A 25,601-nucleotide genomic window follows, 5' to 3' on the forward strand; every position below is an offset into this window, starting at 1 on the left:
GATATAAGATGTTCAAATCAGTTGTTTCCTTATTTATTATCTCTTGATAATCTATCCATTGTTGAGAGCAGGGTATTACAGTCCCCAAATATTTTTATATCATTGTTTATTTCTCCTTTTAGCTCTGTCAGTTTTCACTTCATATTTTTAGGTGCTTTGATGTTGGGCACATAAATATTTACAATTATTATATCTTCTTAATGTACTTACCCTTTTATCATTTTATAATAACCCTCTTTGTCTTTTTTATACCATTTTTAAAGTCTATTTTGTCTGATATACATACAGTTACTCCTGCTTTTTGTTGGTTACCATTTGCTTGAAATGTTTTTTGTTTTGTTTTGTTTTGTTTTTCCTATTCCTTCACTCTCAGTGTATGTGTCTTTATGGCTAAAGTAAGTCTCTTATAGGTTGCATATTATTAGATCTTTTTTTTTTTAATTCAGCCATTCTGTGTCTTTTGATTGGATAGTTCAATCTGTTTCCATTTAGAGTAATTATTGATAGGTAAGATTTACTTTTGCCCTTTTTTTCATTGTTTTATGCTTGTTTTGTAGATCCATTTGTTCCTTGCTTCTTACACTTCTGTCTTTTTTGTGGGTTTTGATGTTTTTGGTGTTAGTGTGCTTTGACTTCTTTATCATGGTCTTTTTTCAAATACCACAAGATTTTTCTTGTAGTTATCATGAGGCTTACATAAAATATCTTAGTCCAGAAGTGAGCATTGCTGGGGTGTGGTTGTGGAGAGAAGGTGACTGTGAGGAAAGCATTTCTCCATTGAGCACTTGGATTTATCTCCCTCATTTCCAAAATGGAAGACACTTAGATCAATTCCCTGGACCCTGAAAAGCCATTACAATGCCCCTGTGATAAAAACCACAGATGAGGGTCTGCAGGTTTCCTTATCATCTTATCAAGTGTAAAAAGAATCTTTCTGATGTCACAAACAATTGGCTACTTGTCTCTTTAATGCTCACCACCAGGTTCTTTGGCCCCAAATCAGTCATTATATCTCAAGCTGTAATGATAAAAGTTGTATTGTGCAGGTTGTTGTCAACCAAACCAGAAATCTTGGACAGGAGACTCTGGCTGAGAGCATATGGCAGTTCCATACTTGCAATGAAGAGTGGGATAAAGATCTGTGGGAACAGACCAGCACCCATTTGTCTGGGGCACAACCAACTACTATGGCAACAACAGCCCCGCAAGCAACATAGTTATGGAACAAAAGAGTAAACTGGCTTCAGGTATGTGCATTCCCAAGTCTCTGCTATATGTTCTGCCATGGAAAAATAATGGAAGTGCACAGTAACAGAATGTCTATCTCATCAAATGCTGCGCCCTAGAAGACTCTTGCTTCTTTCCACTACCAGTGGGTTATTCATCTCTTTTCTCCTAAGCTAATTATAGAAAGATAAACTGTGACTTTCAAACTGAAAAGAAAATCTTAAATTTTTTAAGGAAAAAAGTGTTAAGAGGGGAGGAGATAAGATGGCGGAAAAGTAGGGGAACTGGGATGTTCCTTGTCCTTCAAACACAGCTGTATTGAGGTCAGAACACCCGAAATACCCAGGAATACAGTGTATGGAGTGACAGAAAAATCTCCACAGGTGGAAAGAGGTTGGTGGGACAGAGGTGCATATCTGCAAATTGGGAGAGATAAAATGGGTGGTGTCGGCATGGAAGGGGGGAAACTCCTTCTGTGGAGAGACAACAGGAAGACAAAGAGAGGCTGTGGAAGTGTGATATTTTATGTGGAGAAGAAAAAGACCTCTCTGGACCATGGACTGAGGAAGAAAAAATATGAAGAGTGCCAGTTTATACTTTGCGAACAGCCTTGGAAACTAAACATCAGAGTTTTCAGGGGTGCGTGACTCTCTCCAGACCAAAGCCACTGCTGTGTGATCATGTCCAGTTGGGAAGGAAGCCAGCCCTGGGACACAGTAGCCATTTCAGGGGCGCACTGGGAAACAGTAGTCCCTTCTCTCGAGTCTGTGGGAAGAGGGTTTATTGCCCATCCAAGGACAAAAGACCCTGCAGTCTCCAGCCAGAGGCCCTTTATCAGCAGGGTGGGGTGGTGCTACCCCAGATCCAGGTTCATATTGTGTGGGATCCTTTAAGACATCAGGTTTTGAATCCCAGCTGAGAGCTTAGGAGGCACCGGAGACGAGCACAACAGGCTGATTGCCTGCACTACTCTGTGAGGGCTTCCTGAACAGTGTGGTTTGAGACACTCAGTCTGGGGAGGAAAGATTGGGGTGTCGCCATTTTTCTCCCCATCAACAACAGGGTGGGGCTTCAGGGAACAGGACGGTAACCCCAAGGGGAGGCATGACACATTTACACCAAACCCCGTCCCTCTGTGCGTGGTAACTGCTTATCTACTGAAGTAAAACTGACACTGACCAAATCAGGGACCAGATGGCCTCTCCTCCACACCAGCATAGCCACCAATCCCAGGTACCAACAGGCAACTGTCCTGCAGTTTTGTATGATAGTCTGTTTTTAAAAAAAAAAAACTTCTAAAAACTATTATTGTTTTTTCTTTTTTCTTTTCTTTCCTTCTCTTTTCCTTTCTTTTTCTTTCTACTCTCCTTTTTTTTTGTTTGTTTGCTTTTTAATTTCCTTTAGAATCAAGCTCATAGTTTCTGATTTGATTTGGGGTCAAATACCTTTTTGATACACACACACACACACACACACACATATACATACATACACACACACACACACACACACATACATTTTTTTCCCTTTCTTTCTCTATTCTGGTTGTTTAATCAGGCATTTTTATTCTATTCTTTTTACACCTTTTCCTGTATCTCTCTCTTCTTTATTTTCCTCTCTCTCTTCCTGGATTAAGCCTTATATTTTCTTTGATTTTCTGCCAGGTCTTTTTTCCCCCTCCCTTTCATTTCTCTTTCTGTACCTGTGTAAGGTGCCTCCCACCCTTTCCCCCTTTTTCCAGGGTTACTTCAAGGAAAAATCAAAGCACACATGGTGGAAATACCAAACAATCCACCACAATGACAATGGGATAGAGCAGCCCATAGAGTTGGGAAGACGCAACACCAGAGTGCATGCAAAACATTCCAAAAACACTTCCTGAAGTGCCAGGCCCTGGACATTGTATGACCCCTTTTAAATATAGTAGTACTTGTAGGTGGACAAATTCCTAGACACCCACACACTACCAAAACTCGAAAGGGAAGAAATAGAAAATTTGAACAGACCCATGACAAGTGAACAAATTGAATCAGTTATCAAAAATCTCCCAAGAAATAAGAGTCCTCAGCTAGAAGTCTTCCTAGGGGAATTCTACCAGACATTTAAAGCAGAGTTGATACCTATTTTTCTCAAGCTGCTCCAAAAAATAGAAATTGAAGGAAAGTGTCCAGACTCATTCTATGAAGCCAGTATTACCTTCCCAAACCAAAGATCCCACTGAAAAGGAGAAATATAGGCAAATATCCCTGATGAACATGGATGCAAAAATTCTCAACAAGATACTTATCAAATTGAATTCAACAGTACATTAAAAGAATTATTCACCATGATCAAGTGGGATTCATTCCTGGGATACAGGACAGGTTCAATATTTGCAAATCAATCAACATGATACATCACATTAATAGAAGAAAGGATAAGAACCATATGATCCTCTCAATAGATTCAGAAAAGGCACTTGACAAATTACAGCATCCTTTCTTAATAAAAACCCTCAAGAAAGTTAGGATATAAGGAAAATACCTTAACATCATAAAAGCCATTTATGAAAGGCCCACAGCTAATATCTTCCTCAATGGGGAAAAACTGAGAGCTTTCCCCCTGAGATCAGGAACACAATAGGGATGTCTACTCTCACCACTGTTGTTTAACATAGTGTTGAGAGTCCTAGCTGCACAATCAGACAACAAAATGAAGTAAAAGGCATCCACATTGGCAAAGAAGTCAAACTTTCACTTTTCACAGATGACATGATACTCTACATGAAAAACCCAAAAGACTTCACCAAAATGCTGCTAGAACTGATACATGAATTCAACAAAGTCTCAGGATATAAAATCAATGCATGGAAATCGGTTGCATTTCTATACAACAATAATGAAGCAACAGAAGGAGATATCTAGGAATCAATCCCATTTACATTTGCACCAAGAACCATTAAATACCTAACCAAAGGAATAAACCTAACCAAAGAAGTAAAAGATCTGTATGCTGAAAACTATAGAAAGCTTATGAAAGAAATTGAAGAAGACACAGAGAAATGGAAAAACATTCTATGCTCATGGACTAGAAGAACAAATATTGTTAAAATGTCAATACTACCCAAAGCAATATACACATTCAATGCAATCCCAATAAAAATAATATCAGCATTCTTCACAGAGCTAGACCAAATGATCCTAAAATTTGTATGGAACTGCAAAAGACCTGGATAGCCAATGTAATGTTGAAGAAGAAAACCAGTGCTGGAGACATCACAATCCTGGACTTTAGCCTGTATTACAAAGCTGTAATCATCAAGGCAATATGGTATTGGCACAAAAACAGACACAGAGACAATGGAATAGAATAGAGAACCCAGAAATGGACTCACAAAAATATATAGCAAGCTAATATTTGACAAAGCAGGAGAGAGTATCCAATGGAAAAAAGACAGTTTCTTTAGCAAATGTTGCTGAGAGAACTGAACAGCAACATGCAGAAGAATGAAACTGGACCACTTTCTTACACCATCCACAAAAATAAATTCAAGATGGATGAAAGACCTAAATGTGAGTCAGGCAACCATTAAAATCCTACAGGAAAAAACAGGCAGCAATCTCTTTAACCTTGCCCACAACAACTCTTACTTGACATGTTTCTGAAAGCAAGGGAAATAAAAGCAAAAATGAACTATTGGGACCTCATCAAGATAAATAGCTTCCACATAGCAAAGGAAACAATCAACAAAACTAAAAGGCAACTGATGGAATGGGAGAAGATATTTGCAAATGACATATTGGATAAAGGGTTACTATCAAAAATCTGTAAAAAACTTCCAAACTCAACATCCGAAAAACAAATAATCCAGTAAAGAAATTCCAAAGAAGACATCCAGATGGCCAACAGACATGAAAAGATGCTCAACATCACTCATCATTAGGGAAATACAAATGAAAACCATATTGGGATACCACCTTAGCATCAGATGATGGTGAGAATGTGGAGAAAGGGGAACCTTCTGGCACTGTTGGTAGGAATGCAAACTGGTGCAGCCACTCTGGAAAACAGTGTGCAGGTTCCTAAAAAAATTAAAAATAGAATTACACTATGACACACTAATAGAACTACTAGGAATTTATTCAAAGGATACAGGAGTGCTGATTCATAGGAGCACACATACCCCAATGTTTATAGCAGTGCTATCAACAATAACCAAATTATGGAAAGAGCCCAAATGTCCACCAACTGATGAATGGATAAAGAAGATGTGGTGTATATATACTCAGTGACAAGAAAGAATGAGATCTTGCCATTTACAATAATGTGGATGGTACTGGAGTATTATCCTAAATGAAATAAGTCAGTCAGAGAAAGACTGGTATCATATGTTTTCACTCATATGTGGAACTTGAGAAACTTAATAGAAAACCATAGGGGAAGGGAAGGAAAAATAAGTTACAAACAGAGAAGGAGGCAAATTATGAGTCTCTTAAATACAGAGAACAAACTGAGGGTTGATGGGGTGGGAGGTTGAGGAGGAGGGCCCTTGTTGGGATGAACACTGGGTATTGTATGTAAGTGATGAATCATGGGAATCTACTCCTGAAGCCAAGACTACACTGTATGTTAGCTAATTTGACAATTAATTATAAAAAAAAAAGAGAAAGAAAAAATGTTAAGAAAGTGTTAAGTCTTAGGTGTTAAGAAAATGACACTCTATTCTAAATGAATAACAACTCAACTTGCAATAAAGTTATTATACTTTACACTTTTACTTCTCCCTCTCACAATTTAGGTTATTGCTGTTATGATTCACATTTTTAAAAATTTATTGTGACCCTAGTAACCAATTATTGTATTTATGGTTATTTTTGTGGTGCTCATTTAATTTTTTTTAATATTTATTTTATTTTTGAGACAGAGAGCATGAACATGGGAGGGGCAGAGAGAGAGGGAGACAAATCCAAAGAAGTCTCCAGTCTGTCAGTGCAAAGCCCAATGTTGGGCTTGAACTCATGAACCATGAGATGATGACCTGAGCAGAAGTCAGACACTCAATTGATTGAGCCATCTAGGCACTCCTCTGTGTTCATTTTTTTTTAACTTTTAAACTAGAGTTGTATGTGAGTTTTGCACCTCTATTACCATATTGCAGAATCTAACTATGATATATGTTTACAATTACCAGTGAGATTTTTACTACCTTTTTGTGCTTTCATGATGTTAGTTAATGTTATTTTACTTCCACTTATAGAACTCCTTTTAGCATATCTTGTAAGGTAGATCTAGTGGTAATGAACGCCCTTAGCTTTTGTTTGTTTGGGGAGGTCTTTATCCCTCCTTTGTTTCTGAAGGATTACTTTTCTGGGTATAGAATTCTTGGTTGACAGCTATTTTCTTTCAAATTTTAAATATATAATTTCTTTCTCTTTTGGCCTGAAAAGTTTCTGTTGAGAAATCAACCTATAGTCTTGTGGGGTTCCCTTGTATATAAATTCTCTCTTTTTTTTTTTTTTTTTTTTTTTTTTATTTTGGGACAGAGAGAGACAGAGCATGAACGGGGGAGGGGCAGAGAGAGAGGGAGACACAGAATCGGAAACAGGCTCCAGGCTCCGAGCCATCAGCCCAGAGCCTGACGCGGGGCTCGAACTCACGGACCGCGAGATTGTGACCTGGCTGAAGTCGGACGCTTAACCGACTGCGCCACCCAGGCGCCCCATAAATTCTCTTTTATCTTACTGCTCTTAAAATGTTTTGTCTTTGACTTTGCATGATGTAATTATAATGTGTCTTGGTGTGGCCCTTTTTAGGTTCAAGCTATTTGGTATCTTTTGGGCTTCATGGAGCTGGATGCTCATCTCTCTTCAAGTCTGAGAAGTTTCAGCTATTATTTGATTTCAATATACTTTCTATATCTTTCCCTTTTTCTTTTTCTCTAGAATTCCCATAATGCAAATGTTGTTTCTTTTCATTGTGTCTTATAATTCCCATACACATTCTTCACATGTTTTCATGCTTTTTTTCCCCCTCATCTAACTAATTCCTTATATCCTATCTTCCGGGTCGCTGATTCTTCCTTCTGCATGGTTGGCCTGCTTTTGAAATTATTGAATTCTTCAGTTCAGTTATTGTATTTTTCAACTCTAAGATTTCTGGGTTTTGTTTTGTTTTGTTTTTGATGATTGCTACTTTCTTGTCAAACTTCTTATTTTTTATGCATTGTTTTTTTTTTAAATACTGTTTAGTTTTCTGTGCTTTGTTGTAGTTTGCTAAGCTTTCCTAAGATAATTATTCTGAATTCTTTGTCTGACTGTTTATTAGATGTCTATTTTTTTTAGGGTCAGTTATTGGAGCTTGGTTAATTTCCTTTGGTGGTTTCATATTTACCTAATTTTTCCTTGATTCCTTACATTGCTCTCTGCACATTTGAGTAATAGAGCTTTTTTCCCCTAGACTTTATAGGTTACTTTGGCAGAGACAGTTCTTCATCAATTTTCTCAGTTTAGGTTTTTCAGTGTGTCTGCTGAATAGGGCCTCTTATTATGGCCTCTATGAACAGTGAGGCAACTGTTCATGCTCTGAGGACAGGGATGGAATGTGTGTTACTGGCTGCTGGATAGGATTGCTAACTTTGCTCCCTACCAAGTGAGGCTATAGGATCAGCTCCATAGTTGTCTGAATTCTTTGGTCAAGCGTACTAGATGGTTAGGTCCAGGCACCATACTCAGTAATAGATGGGGATATGAATTATCTTCTCTGCCTGGGGAGAGCACTAGTACAGGGTCTAGGGCCTGTACAGTTCATTGGGGGCCCAAATCAGGCCTGAGTGTGCACTGAATTCTCTGGTCACATGAAGCCACTAGTTTTGCTCTACAGACTGGGGAAGCCATGTGCGGTGTTCTTTGTTCAAGTGCCACTGTACCTAGGGCTGCTTAATTGGCTACATCTCTTCCCATGTGCTCTGGTTGGGTTGCTTCGTGGGACAGGCTGAAGGCTGTACTTAGCAATGAGTGGTGCTACAAATTATATTCCCCCCACCCCCCGCCCCCGGGGTACAGCAGAAGCATCTCTAAAAATTTGGAAAAGCTCTTTGTTTGTTGTCTTAACTAAAGCCAACCCACATCCCAAGTTCCCTGGGTTCCCTTGAAGTTCCCAAGTTCCCTTGAAGAAGGTCACTGGCTTTGCTCTGCAAACTGTTGGCTCTGTCTATCCTTTTGGCTTCAGTGCTGCTGAGCTGAATAGCTTTGAGGTATTGTCACTAGCCCTTCTGTTTAGATGGGGCTAGAAGGCACCCTCCAAGGAGGTGGAACAATGTCTCAGCTCCCTCTTCTGGGAGTGTGAGGGCCACTCCAGGCTACTGGTGTGACAATATCTCAGCTCTGTGTGGGAGCTGCAGGGCTAGTCCAGGCTACAAGCTCTCTATTTGGGAGGAACCAGGAGCTACCCTCAGCCTTGGCTATGAATTAATCCCTCTGCCTGTGCATAGTCTGGGAAGCTTCCATACCCAGTATTGGCTTTGCTCTGAGGGTAATCAGCAATGCTTATCTGCCTCTCAGCTTGAGTATCACTGGGCTGCATAGCTATTAGGAGTTGTCACTAGCCCTCTTGGTCTGATGGGGGCACTTTCCACAGCATGTGAGGCTGTGACTCAGCACCTTGCCTGGGTGTGAGCCAAATGGACTCTAGGGCTGTCAAAACCCACTTGAGGATCTGTCACGTAGATCCATACCCCAATGAGTTCCCTGGTCAGAGTATCCCCAGCTTGATTTTGCAGATGAACAAAGCTGCTGATTGGGATTACCACAAGGGCATTGCAGATATGAACTTGGTCTGCCAAGATCCATTGCTTGTTTTTGCAAGCCCCTCCTCCCTTTTCTGTCACAGTCAAATTCCCAGTGGTGGGGTCCTACAGATTTCCCTACAGTCCCCATAGTGCAAGATCAGAGTGGAGCCTCCCACAAAGTGACCCATGATGCTGATTATCTTGTCTGGAGGACAGGAGCTACCCTCAGTAGCTGGAGGAACTGAAGGATCAGGGGAGACCTCTCCATGTGGTGCTGTGCTGTCCTGGGGATGGGGCAATGTGGTCAACATGTAGCTGCTTCTCTTACCCTTCTAATGCAGTCTGTCTTGGTCTCTGGTGTGGGGGTGGTACCTCAGACCCATCCCCATCTTCTAGGATTCTCTCAGTGTCTTGCTCTTCAGTAGATGTTAGTTGTTTTTGTGAGGGGGAATCAAGTCAGGAATGACTTATGTTACCATCTTGATGATGTCACTCTAAGTTTTCTGTTTATTTTTGTACCATTTAATTTAAACTGTTATATATGTTAATTTACATAATTTATGTTTTCTTAATTTTAGAATGATATGTCAAAATAGTCTAAAACAAATCCATATTTTAATCTTGTATCAACTTATGTAGAGAATTTGCACTGCTATTCTCTGAAGGCTATGGTGATTAACAGTTTAACTAGTTCTCCTTTTCTAAAACTTAGACTTTTAGATTTATTAAATTTCTCACAGTGAAGAAATAAATGTAGGTGTCTTATTCCAGTGTCTAATTAATACTATCTTAGCAAACTTCAAATGTATAACTAGATTTGATTCTAATGGGTCTCTTCTTCCAGTTTCGGTGTTGAGTACTATCTTATGATTTAAAGGTAAATGGAAAACACATATAAATATCAGAAAAAGAATGAGGGGAAATGTGGTTTCTATTTCATAAGTAGCTCAAATATTTAATTGAGCAGGTGTTTATTGGATAATAGGGAGAAGGAGGTGATTGTAGAGAAGTTAAGTAGGACAATAATATCTGCTTTAATTGCAGGTACTGAAGAAATATTTATAGAAAACCAGAGAATAGCAGCAAGTAAAAGACTATTCTTTTATTCCCTTAATTTGTTTATTTGACCAGTATTTTATGTTATTCAACAAAAAGCCTTAGTTTAACAAGTGATATATTAGCAATAAGTAGAAGGAAAGGGATACTGTATTAGAGGAATAAACATTATTATAGTTAAGAGGAATATTTTTAAATGATAGTGGATTTTGCTCCAAAATTTGCTGTCTTAATGTCATAGCCTATGCAATCAAGTAGCTAATATACAAACTATGTATAATAAATAAATTTTAAATTATAAATAACAAGAAGAGATTCAAAATGACCTAGATAAAATTTTCCCATGGGCATATTACTTGTCCTCATTTCATTGTTCTAGGTACAAACTTGTCTTGAATAATTTAGTCTGGCTTCCAGAAGTTATTTGGAGCCAACAGTCTAGCCTGAGTCTAGATTACTGACTTTTTAAATTAGAAGAGCATGTTTTTATATTGTTTGTAAATTTACTTCTAATTTACTTAAGAGTTAAGACAATTCTCACTTAGGTTTCTCAAAAAATTAAAAATAGAATTACCATATGATCCAATAATTCTATACTGTGTTTTTACCCAAAGAAAACAAAAACACTAATTCAAAAAGATATATGCACCCTGTGTTTATTGCATCATTATTTTCAATAGCCAAGATGTGAAAGCAACCTAAATGTCTCTCAATAGACAAATGGATAAGGAAGATGTGGGGTAACACACACACACACACACACACACACACACACACACACACACAATGGATCTTTACACAACCATAAAAAAGGATGAGATCTTGCCATTTGTAACAAGATACCTAGAGGATATTATACTAAGTGAAATAAGTCAGACTGAGAAAGACAAATACCATACGATTTTACTCATATGTGGAATCTAAAAAAAGAATCAAAATCAGAATCAGATCTATGAATACAGAGAAAAAACTGATTATTGCCAGAGGGATGGGAAGTGGGGAGATGGGAAAAATGGGTGAAGGGGAGTGTGAGATACAGCCTTCCAGATATGAAATAAGTAAGTCATGGGTATAAAGGCACAGAATCTGGAATATAGTTAATGATATTATAATAGCAATGTATGGTGACAGAGAGTAACTACACTTGTGAGTATAGTATGATATATAGAGAAGTTGAGTCACTATGTTGTACACCTGAAATTAATTTAACACCGTGTGTCAACTATAATTAAATGAAAAACTTAAAAAATAAAAGAAGATAATCCTTCTTTCCCCTCAACTTTTCATTTTGAAATTTTCAAAACTTCAGAGCAGTATAAACACCAGCACATATCCTTTGCCTGGATTATGCAATTGCTAACATTTTGCCACATTTTAGTTTTCTTTCTTTTTCTCTGTCTCTGTCTCTGTTTCTGCTTCTCTCTCTCTCTCTCTCTCTCTCTCTCTTTCTCTCTCTCTCTTTTTCTCTCCATACACCTACTATTTATAAATTAGTTGTAGACATCATGATATTTTACCTCTGGATACTTCAGCATGCACTTTCTAAGAACAAAGAACTTTCTCATATATAACTATAAAACTGTTATCGCACTTAAGAAATTTTACATCAATTCAGCAATTTTATTTATATCAAGCTTATTTAAAAATTTTTCCAATGATCTCCTAATGAGAATTCCTCCGCAAGTCTCAGTTTAAGTTAGTTCCATGGAAGATGAGGCTGATACCAGACACTGGCCTTTGGAGCCTCCATTTTTCTAATGAATCTACTTCCTGATCCTAGAGGCTTCCAGTTCTGTTGCACAGATCACTTATGCCTCATCTATGCTATATAAATATGTAGATCTTAATCGATAAAGAAAGGCTCCTCTCTACTTCACATTGGCCAGACACTTATCTATGCCCAACCAAAACTGTGAGATTATAAAAATTATGGGGACTACAAACTCTCTTCTGTTTCTGCTTTAAACCTTTCACTCAATAAACCCCATTGTATATACTACTACTGTGTGTCTGTGACCTGTATGGATGGCATCCCCCAGAGACTTAAGCAATATATTTTTTTCCTATGTACAATCCAGTCAGGGTTCACACATTGCATTTAGTTTTTATGTCTATTTAGTCTTACTAGGACAGGGCTCCTCTGTTATTTTCACCCCATGAGAGTGACTTTTGAGTTCAGGGTAATTTTCTCTTAGATGTCACACATTCTAGATTTTTCTGATTGCTTCCTCATGGTGTCATTTAATTGGCGCCTCTACCCATTGTTTTTCCTGTAATTTGGATTTGTGGTCAAAAAGGTTGACTATATTAAGTTCAAAACTTCATGGCAGGAATATTTCATAGGTGATCCATTGTTTGTATAACATTGTATCAGGAGGCATATAACAAAGTTGTCTCACTATTAGTGATTGGGTGAGGTGCAGACCACCAGAATTAGTATTGAAAAAAGTGTACTTTTGATCTTTTAAATTAACATTTAATATATTAGATGATATTTTGGCACTATGTAACTCACTTGTTATATAACTACATGTTACCCAATGCTTTTAGCTTTTTTTATTAATCCTTGCCTAAATCATTTATTACATTGAGGGAACATAAAATGATGATTTTCTAAATGTCTAATTTCTTCCAAATTTGTTACTTGGCACTCTTTTATAAGTAAGACTGTTCTTCCTCTCCACTCATCGCCTTTTCTTTTCATTTCTTCTTTTTTTTTTTTTAAAGACATAGACCAAAATTTTTATTGGATCAAATACATGTAACCTTTCCATGGAAACTGGGTGCAATATAGAATTGTTGAAGATAATGTGACTTTTCAAAAAAAAAAAGTCTAGATTTCCTGTTTAAAATGACAATCTCAGTTCAAATAATACATTTCCATCACTTTAAAATTCTTTTTTGTCCTTTACCTTTTCTAATAACTATAGACTTTTTAAAAATTCATTGTATCATAATCAATTATCATTGTTATTTTTATTGATGATCAAATTTCCCTAAATAGCCTATTCAATTTGAACTCATTCAAGTTTGTTCCTTTGCAGATATGATCTATGTGATAGGTAGCCACTAGAATGTCTCCCAATGGTCCCTGCCTAAATATTCATGCCCTTATATAATCCTTCCCCTTCAATATGGGCTGGACCTAGTGATTGACTTCTAACAGACAGGAAGGGCAAAAGTGATGGTATGTCATGTCTAAGATTAGGTTATGAAAAGCCTGTGGCTTCTGTCTTGCTTATCCTCTCTTTCTTGTTTGCTTATGCTAATGGAAGCCAGACACAATGTTGTCAGCTTCCCTATGAGGAAGCCCACATGGCTAGAAATTGAGAATGCCTTTTGATCAACAGCCAGCAAGAAACTTAAGCTTTCAGTATAACAGGCAATGAAGAAGCATTTGTCAACAGCCACATGAATGAGTTTAAAAGTAGCTCTTCTTTCATATGAGCCTAGGGGGACTGCAGCCTGGCTGAAAACTTCATTGCAGCCTTTTGAGAGACCTTAAGCCAGAGGACCCAGCTAAGCTGTCCTCGTGTTTTGGAATCACAGAACTGTGAGATAATAAATATTTATTGTTTTTACATCCTAAGTGTGGGAGTAACTTATACCAATGGATAACTAACACAACCTCACTAGTCTTTGAGCACTTTTATTTATTTATAGTTCAACATGATTTCTTAGATTAACTTTATATTTTTCCCAGTTTATTGCCTGAATAAGCATTTCTCCAAATTTCTCTATTTTCTTTCAGTGGAGAATGGTGTTTAGAATACAAGATCTGGTCACAAAATGTGCTCATTGTTTAAGAGATGTCATTGTTTCTATATCCATCCAGTGAACAGAGCTAGAGAACAAATATAAAAAATCTTGAGCTCATACTGATATTACCAATTTTCATTTAATATTACATGGCTCTTCTTTGCCTACTTTATTTGCATATTTTATCTCTTTCCTCTTAAAGTGAAGATATTGCTTTCTTTAAAAAATTTTTAATGTTTATTTGAGAGAGAGAGAGAGAGAGAGAGAGCGCGCGCGCGCGAGAGCGGGGGAGGGGCAGAGAGAGCGGGAGACACAAAATCTGAAGCAGGCTTCAGGCTCTGAGCTGTCAGCACAGAACCTGATGCTGGGCTCGAACTCTAAACTGAGACATTGTAACCTGAGCGGAAGTCGAACGCTTAACCAACTGAACCACCCAGGTGCCCCAAGATCTTGCTTTCTAAATAGTGGAAGGTTAAAATTACAAGGAAGAGGATTAGTGAGCATCACAATTTTAGCGATGACAATAAGTTGTCCGGCTTTATGTAATATCTTCTTATAATGTCTTCATTTCTACCAGTTAAGATTTATTAGTTTGATTCTTCTGGGCTTTTTGAACGTTAGAATTTTTTTTTATCAAAATTTTTTAGAATTATTTTCCAACTTAGAAAAAAGATACAGAAAGAATAATATTTTAAAAAATTAGGAGAAAATAACAAAAAATATAAGTAAATAGCTCTGGTTGTGAATTTGTGGTTTTGTTTTTTAAATTATTATTTGTTCACAAATAATACAACTACATGTCACCCAATGCTTTTAGCTCTTTTTAATAATCCTTACCTAAATCACTTATTACATTGAGAGAATGTTGTGCCTCTAATATAATGCTCTTCACTCTTTATGTCACTGTAGTCTCAAAGTTTCTGTTTCTGGCTAGAAGAATTTATATTCTGGGGAGGGAGTCATATAAATGTATCAATATAATATAATTAACTGATACCAGAGGTAAATAGCATTTTCCCATGTTAAATGTTGTCTAGAGGAGATATACTATTTTAGTAATAGAAAATGCAATAATTTGTTTTAAAGGGAGCAACGGATAGATCAAAGGGAGATGATTCTTTCTGAATTGGGAAAAATGTCAAAGGGAACAGTAGCTAATTTCACAATTTTCATTAAACTTTGATGAGTTAACAAGAGGATTTCTCAAATAAAGCTTTGCTTGTTAGCCTCCTTGCTTCAGATATAACTACAGATCTTCCTGACATTCGATGAGGTTATGTCTCCATAAGCCCACTGAAGTTGAAAATATCATAATCTGGGGGCACCTGAGTGGCTCAGTAGGTTAGGCATCCGACTTTGGCTCAGGTCATGATCTCACTGCTCAAGAGTTTGAACTGCACATGGGGCTCTCTGCTGTCAGCGCAGAGCCCTCTTGGGATCCTCTGTTTCACTCTCCATCTGCCACTGCCCTGCACTTTCCCTCTTCCTCAAAAATAAATATACATCTAAAAAAATCATAACCTGAAAACGCATTTAATACACTTAATCTACTAAACATTACGGCATTACAGCTTCGCCTAAACTACCTTAAACATGCTCATAACACATTAGCTTACAGTTGGGCAAAACCATCTAACACAAAGCCTATTTTATAATAAAGCGTTGAATATCTCATAATTTATTGAATACTGTGCTGAAAATGAAAAGCAGAATGGTTGTATGGGTGCAGAGTGGTTTTAAGTGTATCAGTTGTTTACCCTTGTGATTACGCGGCTGATTGGAGCTTTGGCTTGCTGCTTCTGCTCAGCGTCACTTGAAAGTATTATATTGTATGTCACTATCTCAGGAAAAGGTTAAAATTCAGAAATCGAATTATGGTTTCTACTGTATACATAGAGCTTTCATACCATGCCACATTCAAAAAATAATAAGTCAAACCATTGGAAGTTGGAGACGGTCTATAAATTTTATTCTGAATTTGGGTCCATAGTAGCATACATATTTATGGCCAGCTGTCATGTGGTTAATGAAGGAGTATGAACATAAATATCAAAAACCTACTAAGGTGATTCTATATATTTCTAAAAAATATTGTTGTTTTTTATTTTGAATCTCTAGCTAAGCTCTCAGATAAAACCTTTACAAAATCTGTACAACTGTGATTCCTGCTCATGCTCTTAAGGAGCAAGAGTCAAGGCATTAGTGCAAGAATCTGTTCGGTATCATTCATAGAAGTCCTTGCAGAAAGGAGAAGAGTAGGTGGAGAAACAGAAAAGGAAAGCAACTCAACTGGCACTCACGTTTTTAATTTTTATTTTCTTTGGTAACTTAAGCTTATCTATGTTGTTTTTCTTTGATTTATTTTGTCATTTATATTGATTGAACTGAAGATAATCCCGATCAAGGCAGAAAAATGCTATAAAATGACTTAAAAAATTTTTTAAACATTTATTTATTTTTGAGACAGAGAGAGACAGAGCATGAATGGGGGAGGGTCAGAGAGAGGGAGACACAGAATCTGAAACAGGCTCCAGGCTCTGAGCTGTCAGCACAGAGCCTAACATGGGGCTGGAACTCACGGACCGTGAGATCATGACCTGAGCTGAAGTCAGCCGCTTAACTGACTGAGCCACCCAGGTGCCCCTAAAATGACTTTAGTAGAAAATAAATCAAGGCTGACAGTTTCAACCTATTTGGTAATAAACACACAACTGCAAAACTTTCATTTCATTAGTTATTCCTTAGAAATTCTAGGGAAGTGCAGTGTATTTACAAATGATAACCATCAACACATAAGAAGTTCTTGCTGGGCCAATCGCCTGTCAGGCTTTGCAGGGGCTAACCATGAATGACTGGATGAGAGAAAGCCACTGAGGATGGATTCTTTTGGAACATTTAATTATAATGAAATTTATGCAGCTCTTTTTTTTTTTTTTTTTCCTTTTCAGTTCCATTGCTAGCTCATGAGCATAGTCATTGGGACAATGCATGTTGATATAGTTTCAGAGAGGAGATTTCTGATTTTTCAGAGCTAAAACAAAAATCAGAAATTGCTTTCTACTGGTTGCACTAGGCACTACAGGTACAGAGAATAAGACAAACCCCCTGCTTTCAAGCAATTCTCAGCTTAAGCTCATTTGAGTCATTACCATGGACACAGACATTTGTATTAGGAATGTTTTATTGAGCAGTGTCAACCAGTGAGGACCGTGGGATATCACTGGAAAATACCCATTTAGGAGAATACCTTGCGGACTCTTTTAGCTCTTCTGTTCTTTGTAACACCTGAAACAAAATGAATTTATGTACTTACTATCTTGTCATTTTGTGATACATAACAGTGAAGGAAAGGCCATGAGGAACTAGCCTAGTTCCAAGGCCTTGTAAACCATAGTCAATTTGATGTAGCTGTCCATACAAAGTGGTTGTGAGTCATGGTTAAGTGATTGTGACATGTCTGAAAGGCAAACTTATGTCACAGAAAAGAAGAGCTCTCTGGATAGGTGGTTACATATAGCTTTTGTAAAGATATTTGGAAACTTTGATCTGGAAGAGACCACATCACAGAGAAACTGTTATTGTCTGAAAGCACACTGGTGATAAAAACCTTTCAGTACCTATCTAAACTAAATCTTATATGTGCTCATATTGCCACCTTTTTTTGTGATTACTGGAGCTAATATTCTAACATTTTATCTTATTTCCAATATTCACTGTAACTATGATATCAATATCAATAAATTTCACTTTGAGTTTTCATGTTATAATTCTATTGTCTTCTCATAAGACCACAAAAATAATGGAAGTCAAAAACAATATATTTAAGAAAGCTGAAAGGAAAGATGTTCATTTATTTTACATAAAGTACATTAGTATTCTCCATGGCCTACCTTCCAACTTTCCAGAGTTAATTCTTGCCATGTCTCAATGTCTCAGTTGTTTTCTTTTTTATTCACCCAAGCCAACCAATTGACAACGGTTTCCTAGTGTTCTAATTCCTCCTAATTGGTGTACATGCTGCATCTCACTGTCCTCCTTGTGTGCTTTTTAATATCCACAACAGCCTAGAGGACATTACCAGAAAGAAAACTATATTGCTATTGGCCCAGTTAGTGTCATGGAGACCAAATTCATTTTTCCTTCTGGTTCTGTTCCTTTTTTCTTCTTTGCCCACACTTCCCTGGGCCTTCTTGACTCACCTACGTTGTGATATTGGATTCTCTGGGAAGCAGATATGGAGACCAAGTAGGAGTGCAAAAGGGGAAGGAAAGAAGGAAAGAGGCAGAAATGGACAAGGGGAAGCTATCTGACTGTGATGCTGACCTGATGAAGCTCAACAGACAGGTCTGGAGCAGCAAGTGCCCTTAGAGGATCCCATATTGGATGAAAATGGCCAGCTTCTTATATCCCTATTTGGGTCAGGCATTGGTTAGATTGTCTTCCTCTGTCCTCAGATAAGAGTGACCTCAGCTGGAAAGCTGGGATAGCCCCTGGTATAGTTAATGGCTGGAGGCTGTCAGTCTTACATTCCATAGCTTGCAGCCAGGAAGCCTGTCCCTTCTTGGAGAGGAGTATCTCTCTTTGCCACATCCTGCTCCTAGGATCTCAGTCTCACGTCTGACATGCAGCAAAGTACTCAAGGTCACCAATTTCTGATTCCATTGGGGGATATTTTCCCCCTCAATTTATTAGAAAGAGGCCTTAGATTTTTCAGATTCAAGATAGTAAGAATAAATAACCTTTCTCCAGTTGATTTTAAGAATCCCTCATAATGAGACCTTGTTGGCAGTCTGAAGGCTCTATGTTTTTACTATGTCTCCTTGATCTCTAAACTACTGTAAGAAGAAAAGAATGAGGAAGAACCATTCAGATCAAAGGGCACGTTCTTTGTGGAGGTTTTTCCAACACCCTCCTCTAGGCTGAATTCGCTGTTTTTCAACTGTACTTGCACTGGCTGCTGTGAATGCCTCAGTTATAGCACTTAGCATATTGTGTTCTAGTAGTTGACCGTCTTGTCTGTTCCTTCATTAGACTGGACACTTTTTATTTAAAATTTTTTTTAACATGTATTTATTTTTGAGACAGAGAGAGACAGAGCATGAACGGGGGAGGGTCAGAGAGAGGGAGACACAGAATCTGAAACAGGCTCCAGGCTCTGAGCTGTCAGCACAGAGCCCGACGCGGGGCTCAAACTCAGACTGCGAGATCATGACCTGAGGTGAAGTCGGCCGCTTAACCGACTGAGCCACCCAGGCGCCCCATGACTGGACACTTTTTAAGGGCAAGAAAATTCCTTGTCCCTCTACTGTCTTCTAACTCTTAGGCTTGTAATAGATGCTTTGGGTTTGAACTCTTGTGGTGCGACAGCAGCCCCAAACCCACTGTGATATAAAGCTGTATTTTCATTAGATTTCCAGATGGTTGAAAAATATACTCAATGCTTTATCAAACACTTTATAAAATGTTTATAATATACACTTACCAAATTCAGAAAAATACCGAATAGCTTTTAGAAGAAAATAAAACTTTATAATTATACAATCTCAATATAATTAATGTTGATGTTTTGTTTCCTTTGTGTTTTTTTATGATTTAGAATTTTATAAGTTGATATATGTACTTTTGCACCTAATATTATATTTAAAGCATTTACCATGTCATTTAATATTATTAAAAGTTATTTAATTATTTTTCTGTTATCGGAAATTAGGTAGTTTCCAATATTTGCTTTTATGGATAACCTGTCATGAACTTCTTTCAAAATAAATCTTGATTCTAACCTGTGACTATTTCCTTCAGATTAAGCAGTAATATATTTGTTAATATTTGTACATGTTGTTGAACTATTTTCCAGAGAGTTTATACCAGTTTATCCTTACCTATAAGTATGTGTGTGAAGTCCTCACCACACTCATGGCAGCACTATTATCTTTAAAACAGGACAAATTAGACAACATAAACAATGGTTCTTTCTGTTTTAATGGGGATTTCTCTGAGTCCAGCTAGCTAAATCTAAATATAAAAGTTTTTATATTTTATTTTATATTTCATATTTTATTTCATATTTTATTAGTCACTTATATGCTACCTTCTCTAATACTTTTATATTCATAGTATTTGTTCATTATTATGAGTTTGAGCGAGTTTTTAATGTATTGAGTGAGTTTTTTAAGTACTATTAAATGTGTTTGTCATTACTGATATAAACAATATTCTCAGTTTGAATTGTCTTACAATTTTATAAGATTCTGCTCTTCAGAGAGCCCCAAATTTTATCTAGATAAATTTAACCAGCACTTCCTAATCTATTTAATTCCATATTTAGAAAGTACTTATTCACTACAAGATCAGTTCATCATTATTCCCATCTGTTTTCTGCTTTTATTTTAAAATAAAATTTATTTTAATGGGTGGTAGTTTAAAATTGTGATCCAACTTAATATGTTCCTCAAAAGTATAATTTCCCCAAAACCTTTCAGTAATTCATCTATACACATTGGTTTACAATGCTTCTTTTCTATCTATTATGATCTTTTTTATTTTATTGGTTTTAAGATAGTCTCTAATATTCTGCTGATTTATTTGCCCATTCTTGAAACAATATTTACAAATGTTTTATGGATGCTTGAAAAGAAAGCACATTCACAGTTAGTGGGAAACATCCATCCATCCACCCAGATATTCCACGTTTGTTTCAGATCAATCCAAACACCTTTAGAAATAAAGTGAGTGATATGAATGTGCCCAAAGGCCAAGTGTAATTCATTAGGAAGTGGTTTCAATGAGGTTGGTGGGGAGAGCACATGCCTGGCCTAGAGACACAAAGTCAAATATTAAAAAAATATATTTTACTGATGCAATTCCTCAGTTCAAGTATGTTTATAGAATGAATTTGGCTTCTTGTCTCTACATTCACATACTCCAGTATGCCTAATTATGTTGGGAGGGGGAACTTTTTTCAAAACAAACCAAAACAAAATAAAACAATTGTAACAGCCTTTACCTTCTGAGTGAGAGGAGGCAAGAATGAGGTATATATTTTATTGGGAAAACAGATTGTGATGGGAGGAGAAAGGAAAGCTTGAACTTTCAAGGCTTCTATGAATTCTTCTATGTTAAACTCAAACTATCGGGTCATTTGCTTATCAGAGCATATGATCTAATCTTTGGATTTTTGAAAAGCTAAATTACTGCGCAGACAAATAGTGGTGAGGTTTGGGGCTGGCACTTAGGGGAATGGAGGGAGAAATTAGACATCTTGTCTTTGTTGAGAAGTAAAATGATGAGAAGTTTGTGCCAATATGTATTTAGGTTTAAATACTACTTTACAAATAAATAAATTGCTAAATAAAGGGAAAAAATTCCATTGGTTCCAGATGAGATAACCTAGGACACCAAGCCATTTGCCATAATATGAATACATGGCAGGGAAGGGACCAGAAAGTACAGACTTGATCACCTGGGCCAGAGAACAGTCACAGGATAGGGTGGAGAACTCACACATGAAGAAGGTCCATGAGAGATCAACTCTTTTCAATGCCTTTCATTCAGAGAGGCCACTATCAGCATCCAGAAGAGTGGCATGAACTGGAATAAACTAACAGAGAGTCTGTCACAGTGAGGGAGCATTGAAAGGGATTTGTGAGGAGAGAGGAAAAAGGCAATAAAGGAGGAAGGTTTGGGTTTGTTTTTGTTTTGTGTAAATCCAAATAAGCACTGTTTATTAAGAGGTGGATCTCAACTGGATGGAGTACAAACATGAAATTTTATTTTTCTCTAATCAGGGCTTTCAACATTTATCAAATTCTTCACTTCATTCTTTAAGAGTATCATAGACACATTCCATAACCTTTGGACACTCTCCGATTTAAAAACTCAACCCAATCAAGTTTAAAAATCCCTTCATACTTGATCTAAAATTTTGCTTCACCACATCACTTCTTAAAGTCATGATTCATGGGTCTTTAAGTGGGAGATTAACACGAGCGGTTCTTGTACCCTCTTATTTCACCCTCTCATCTAGACAAGTGGAAAAATGGACTGAACAGTACCAGGTAGAGTTGTGCTTCCCTCTTTGTTGGCTTGTGCTGGTTTATGCTGCTCCTCAGGTTAATCCTGACAGGCTGGTGATGGTGGCCTTTCCGTGTGAAAGGCACTCTCTCAGTGGAGGCGCATGTGTGAGTTCTTTACACCATCCTATGAGATCTTCCTGTAGTTCATTTCTCTGGCATGGGGCATCTTCTCTTGCATACACACTTCTAATTTCTTCTACCCAGTTCCCATCCACAGTGGTATACATTATAGACTCTCCATGCTGTAGTCCCTTAACCTGGAGGGCAGCCTTCTTGGATGAGGTACTGGCTAAAGATCTCAAGATTAGTTCCTTTTCTGGTGTCCCTTGGATCTATAAGAATTCATCCACCCTTAGAAGAGCAAATGATGTCTTTGCTATTCTATTGTTATCATCTCTCTTTAATTTGTAGGGGCAAGTCATCAAGTCTTGGCAGATAGTCATTCCGCCAATGCAAGGCCAACTTGCCCATTCTGGAGGGACTAAATATTTCTATTCAACAGTTTCTGAGAGAATCCCCTCCTGGCATCTTGACTTGAGTGCTGTGGAAGTGCATTTTCCCATGAATACTACATATACCAAAAGCCCAATGACTTCAACAGTCTTTCCTTCTTTCTCTCAAGTCAACTCCTTATATAGGTGGTTGGGGTATGGTGTGGTGGGGATGGGACCTGGATGAGGATAGTAGGCTGATTTTTCTGTTTTTCATTAGATCAGAGATATTGATGCCCAGAGCCTCTCTTTATGATGTGATATAATAGCTTCTCTTTGTCCTCAAATTTGAACTCTAGTAAGGTTAGTATATGTAACAAATTAATAGATTATACAGTTTATACAGTTGCATATCCATGTTGCCTGAACAGTTCCACTCAATATTGTTGCATGGAGAAAATCATGCACTAGAATAAGGCAGAGTATTGTATTCCTGTGGTCTGTGTCAAATCCAAGCAGTGGAATCATCTTGTTGTTTAGTGTTCTTGCCCTGCTCTTATTTCTGCCTTGGAGGGTTAAGCTGGTTCTTTTGGGAGGGAGTAAAAAAAATCTTTGTTTACGCATTAAATACAGAGCTTTCTAGAGTATATGCTGTGTTGTGCTGATAAATGTGTCCTCAAAATAAGCAAACAAAAAATCAAGAACAGAACAAAACAAAACAGAAAATCACAGGAAAAAAACCCAAACTGAAACAAAAACAATGATATTTGTAGTGTTTTCCAACTTCCAAGGTGTAAATACTTACACTATGTGGATTTTGACCTCTGGATATGAAGTCAGTAAATGGGGAGTAGGAAAGAAATCCACATAATTGTCTTTAAAAAATTTTTTTTTGAATGTTTATTTATTTTTGACAGAGAGAAAGAGACAGAACATGAGTGGGGAAGGGACAGAGAGAGAGAGAGGGAGGCACAGAATCTGAAGCAGGCTCCAGGCTCTCAGCTGACAGCACAGAGCCCGAAGCGGGGCTCAAACTCAGGAATTGAGATCATGACCTGAGCCGAAGTTGGACACTTAACCAACTGAGCCACCCAGGCACCCCTCACATAAATGTCCCTTGTGAGCCAGTACAAGCTGGCTGCAGTGCATCATTATTTATTAGGTGTTACTTTATAGAGCATGATGGAAATTACGTTGATATTGTAACCCTTCTGATACGTTCTACCTGAGCTAATTGTTGGAGGTATCTTTAAGAGAGAGAGAGAGAGAGAGAAAGAGAGAGAGTGTGTGTGTGTTATTTTCTGAGATAAGGCAAAATGAAGTAGACCTGAAAACAGAGCAACAGGGAAATGTTTGGGCACTTTTCCTGGGGGAAGCAGAGCTATGTGACAAGGGAAGAAGCTAGATTTACTAGAAAAATGGGTGAAATTCACAGTGGTGGGATAGCCAAACTCTAATGACTTTTAAGAACAGGCTGTCTAGTATACATAGTCTGCTCATCAGGGTTGTAATTCTACTTTACTGCCCCAAACTTTTACTTACATTGACCATACATACAAAAAGACCTGTTTGAGCTGTTGTTAGATAAATGAAGAAAAGGGTCTGTGTGCCATGTCTGGGTCAATGCACAGTGAATAAAGTAGAATGAAACAGAAGGCAAGAATCTAATGAGGTTGAGAGGGCAAGAACAAGGCTGGAGGGAATTTTGAGAAGGGAAGACATGGGAATTCCCAGAAGTGGTGGGGAGGAACTTTTGCCTGATGTGTAATGGGGGTGTTTACCAATTTTATTTTTGACAGAAAGATGACCTTAGCTGACATCTGGATATCATTTAGTCTAGTGTTAAAAATAATCGTGACCTTATTTTAATTTATTTGATCTGCCAAAGGTTATTATTTTTTACTATAACTGTGTTTCTGTCATTTACTCATATATTTAACAGTCTTATTTCATACACGTTTTCGTTATAGTGTTTGAGGCATTAAAATTCATGGCTATTACAACTTATTTGTGGATTATCAAGGCAAATTTTCCTATTGTTTACCCAAGAACATGACGTGCTTTTTCATTTGTTCAGATCCTATGTATCTCTCAGGCAATTTAAAAGTATTTCTTTCTAGATCTTACATTTTTCTTCTTAAACATTCCTATGTGTAATAGAGACTGCTAATTGTCCCCTAATATTATTTCTCCTCTTGTTTCCCTGCAGTGGAAGCCCTGAATTTTAGCTGGCACATGTCTGCCTCATTTCACAGCCTCCATTGCAGGTAAGCCTGGCCACTGACCAAGTTTTGGACAAAGGGATGTAAGTGGAAGTGGTATATGCAATTTTGAGGAGTGTTTTTTAAGTGGGAAGGTATGTTCTCCTTTCTCTTTCTTGTGGTGAGAATGGGACACTATGGTTAGAGCAGAAACCAGGAAGGAGCCCAGGATTCTTAGTGATCTGTGGAACAGCTGTTCTAGTCTTGGACCCCTGACCACTGGACTTTGCACATGAAACAATAACCACTTGTGTGTCTAAGACACTGAGTTTTATGTTGCATATAGCTGAACCTAATCGTAATTTATTTGCTAAGCTTTAAAAAAATATTATAAATGCAATATTTTTCTGATTATATCTTCTGATTGATTATTATTTTTACATACACAATGTATTGATATATTCACTTTGTATCTTACTATGTGACTGAATTTTCACATTGTAGTAGTTAGGAAACAAGGATGGAACACAGAAGAAAAAGGAGGCACTGGTTTATGTGATTGCTTTAGCAGTTAAAGATATGAGGGGGTCAGTGTTTCTTATAACAATAGTGGAGATGATTTGCAGTTGTTAACTGCTACAGAAGTTTCGCTAGACAAGAATGACAGGTTCAGGGCAGCCAACTACCAAGGTACATCATGAAGACTAAAGAGCTTACAGAGTAGCATTTAAAGAGAGCCTCATCTCCTGCAACCAGAGAGCCACCTGTGATGAAAATTAGGCCTGAAATTTGATTGTGAGACTGGCAGAGTTACAAGAGACTGGATTCATAGTCCCAGCTAGTATCCCCTGGTAAAGACAAAATCGTGGAATGGGGACATTTGGGTAGATGCTCTTGAGAACCACAAACCCACAGATTCCTGTGAATCCCCCAGTCTGGCTAACTCACCTCCCCCTTGTTAGAGGACAGTAGTGTCCTGCTGCATGCAGGCAAAAACCTTATCTGAAATGTATTTCTTGAAAAAGATGTTTATTCTCCTCAGGATCTTTCACTACATACATATATACATACAATTTATTTATTTATTTAT

General features: G+C 37.5%; 1 long non-coding RNA gene and 1 pseudogene across 1 annotated transcript in view; both read left to right on the top strand.

The window, feature by feature from the left end:
* Positions 1–25,601, top strand: part of LOC131507189 (uncharacterized) — a 386,000-nt gene that overhangs the window by 126,326 nt on the left and 234,073 nt on the right. Inside the window, exon 3 of the long non-coding RNA XR_009259384.1 lies at positions 24,520–24,577. This is a non-coding gene — a long non-coding RNA (uncharacterized LOC131507189). The remainder of the gene's footprint in view (positions 1–24,519; positions 24,578–25,601) is intronic.
* Positions 812–1,312, top strand: LOC131507188 (gametocyte-specific factor 1-like; annotated as a pseudogene).

The sequence above is a fragment of the Neofelis nebulosa genome, chromosome 3 (assembly GCF_028018385.1).
Source record: "Neofelis nebulosa isolate mNeoNeb1 chromosome 3, mNeoNeb1.pri, whole genome shotgun sequence".
In the NCBI taxonomy this organism is placed as follows: domain Eukaryota; kingdom Metazoa; phylum Chordata; class Mammalia; order Carnivora; family Felidae; genus Neofelis; species Neofelis nebulosa.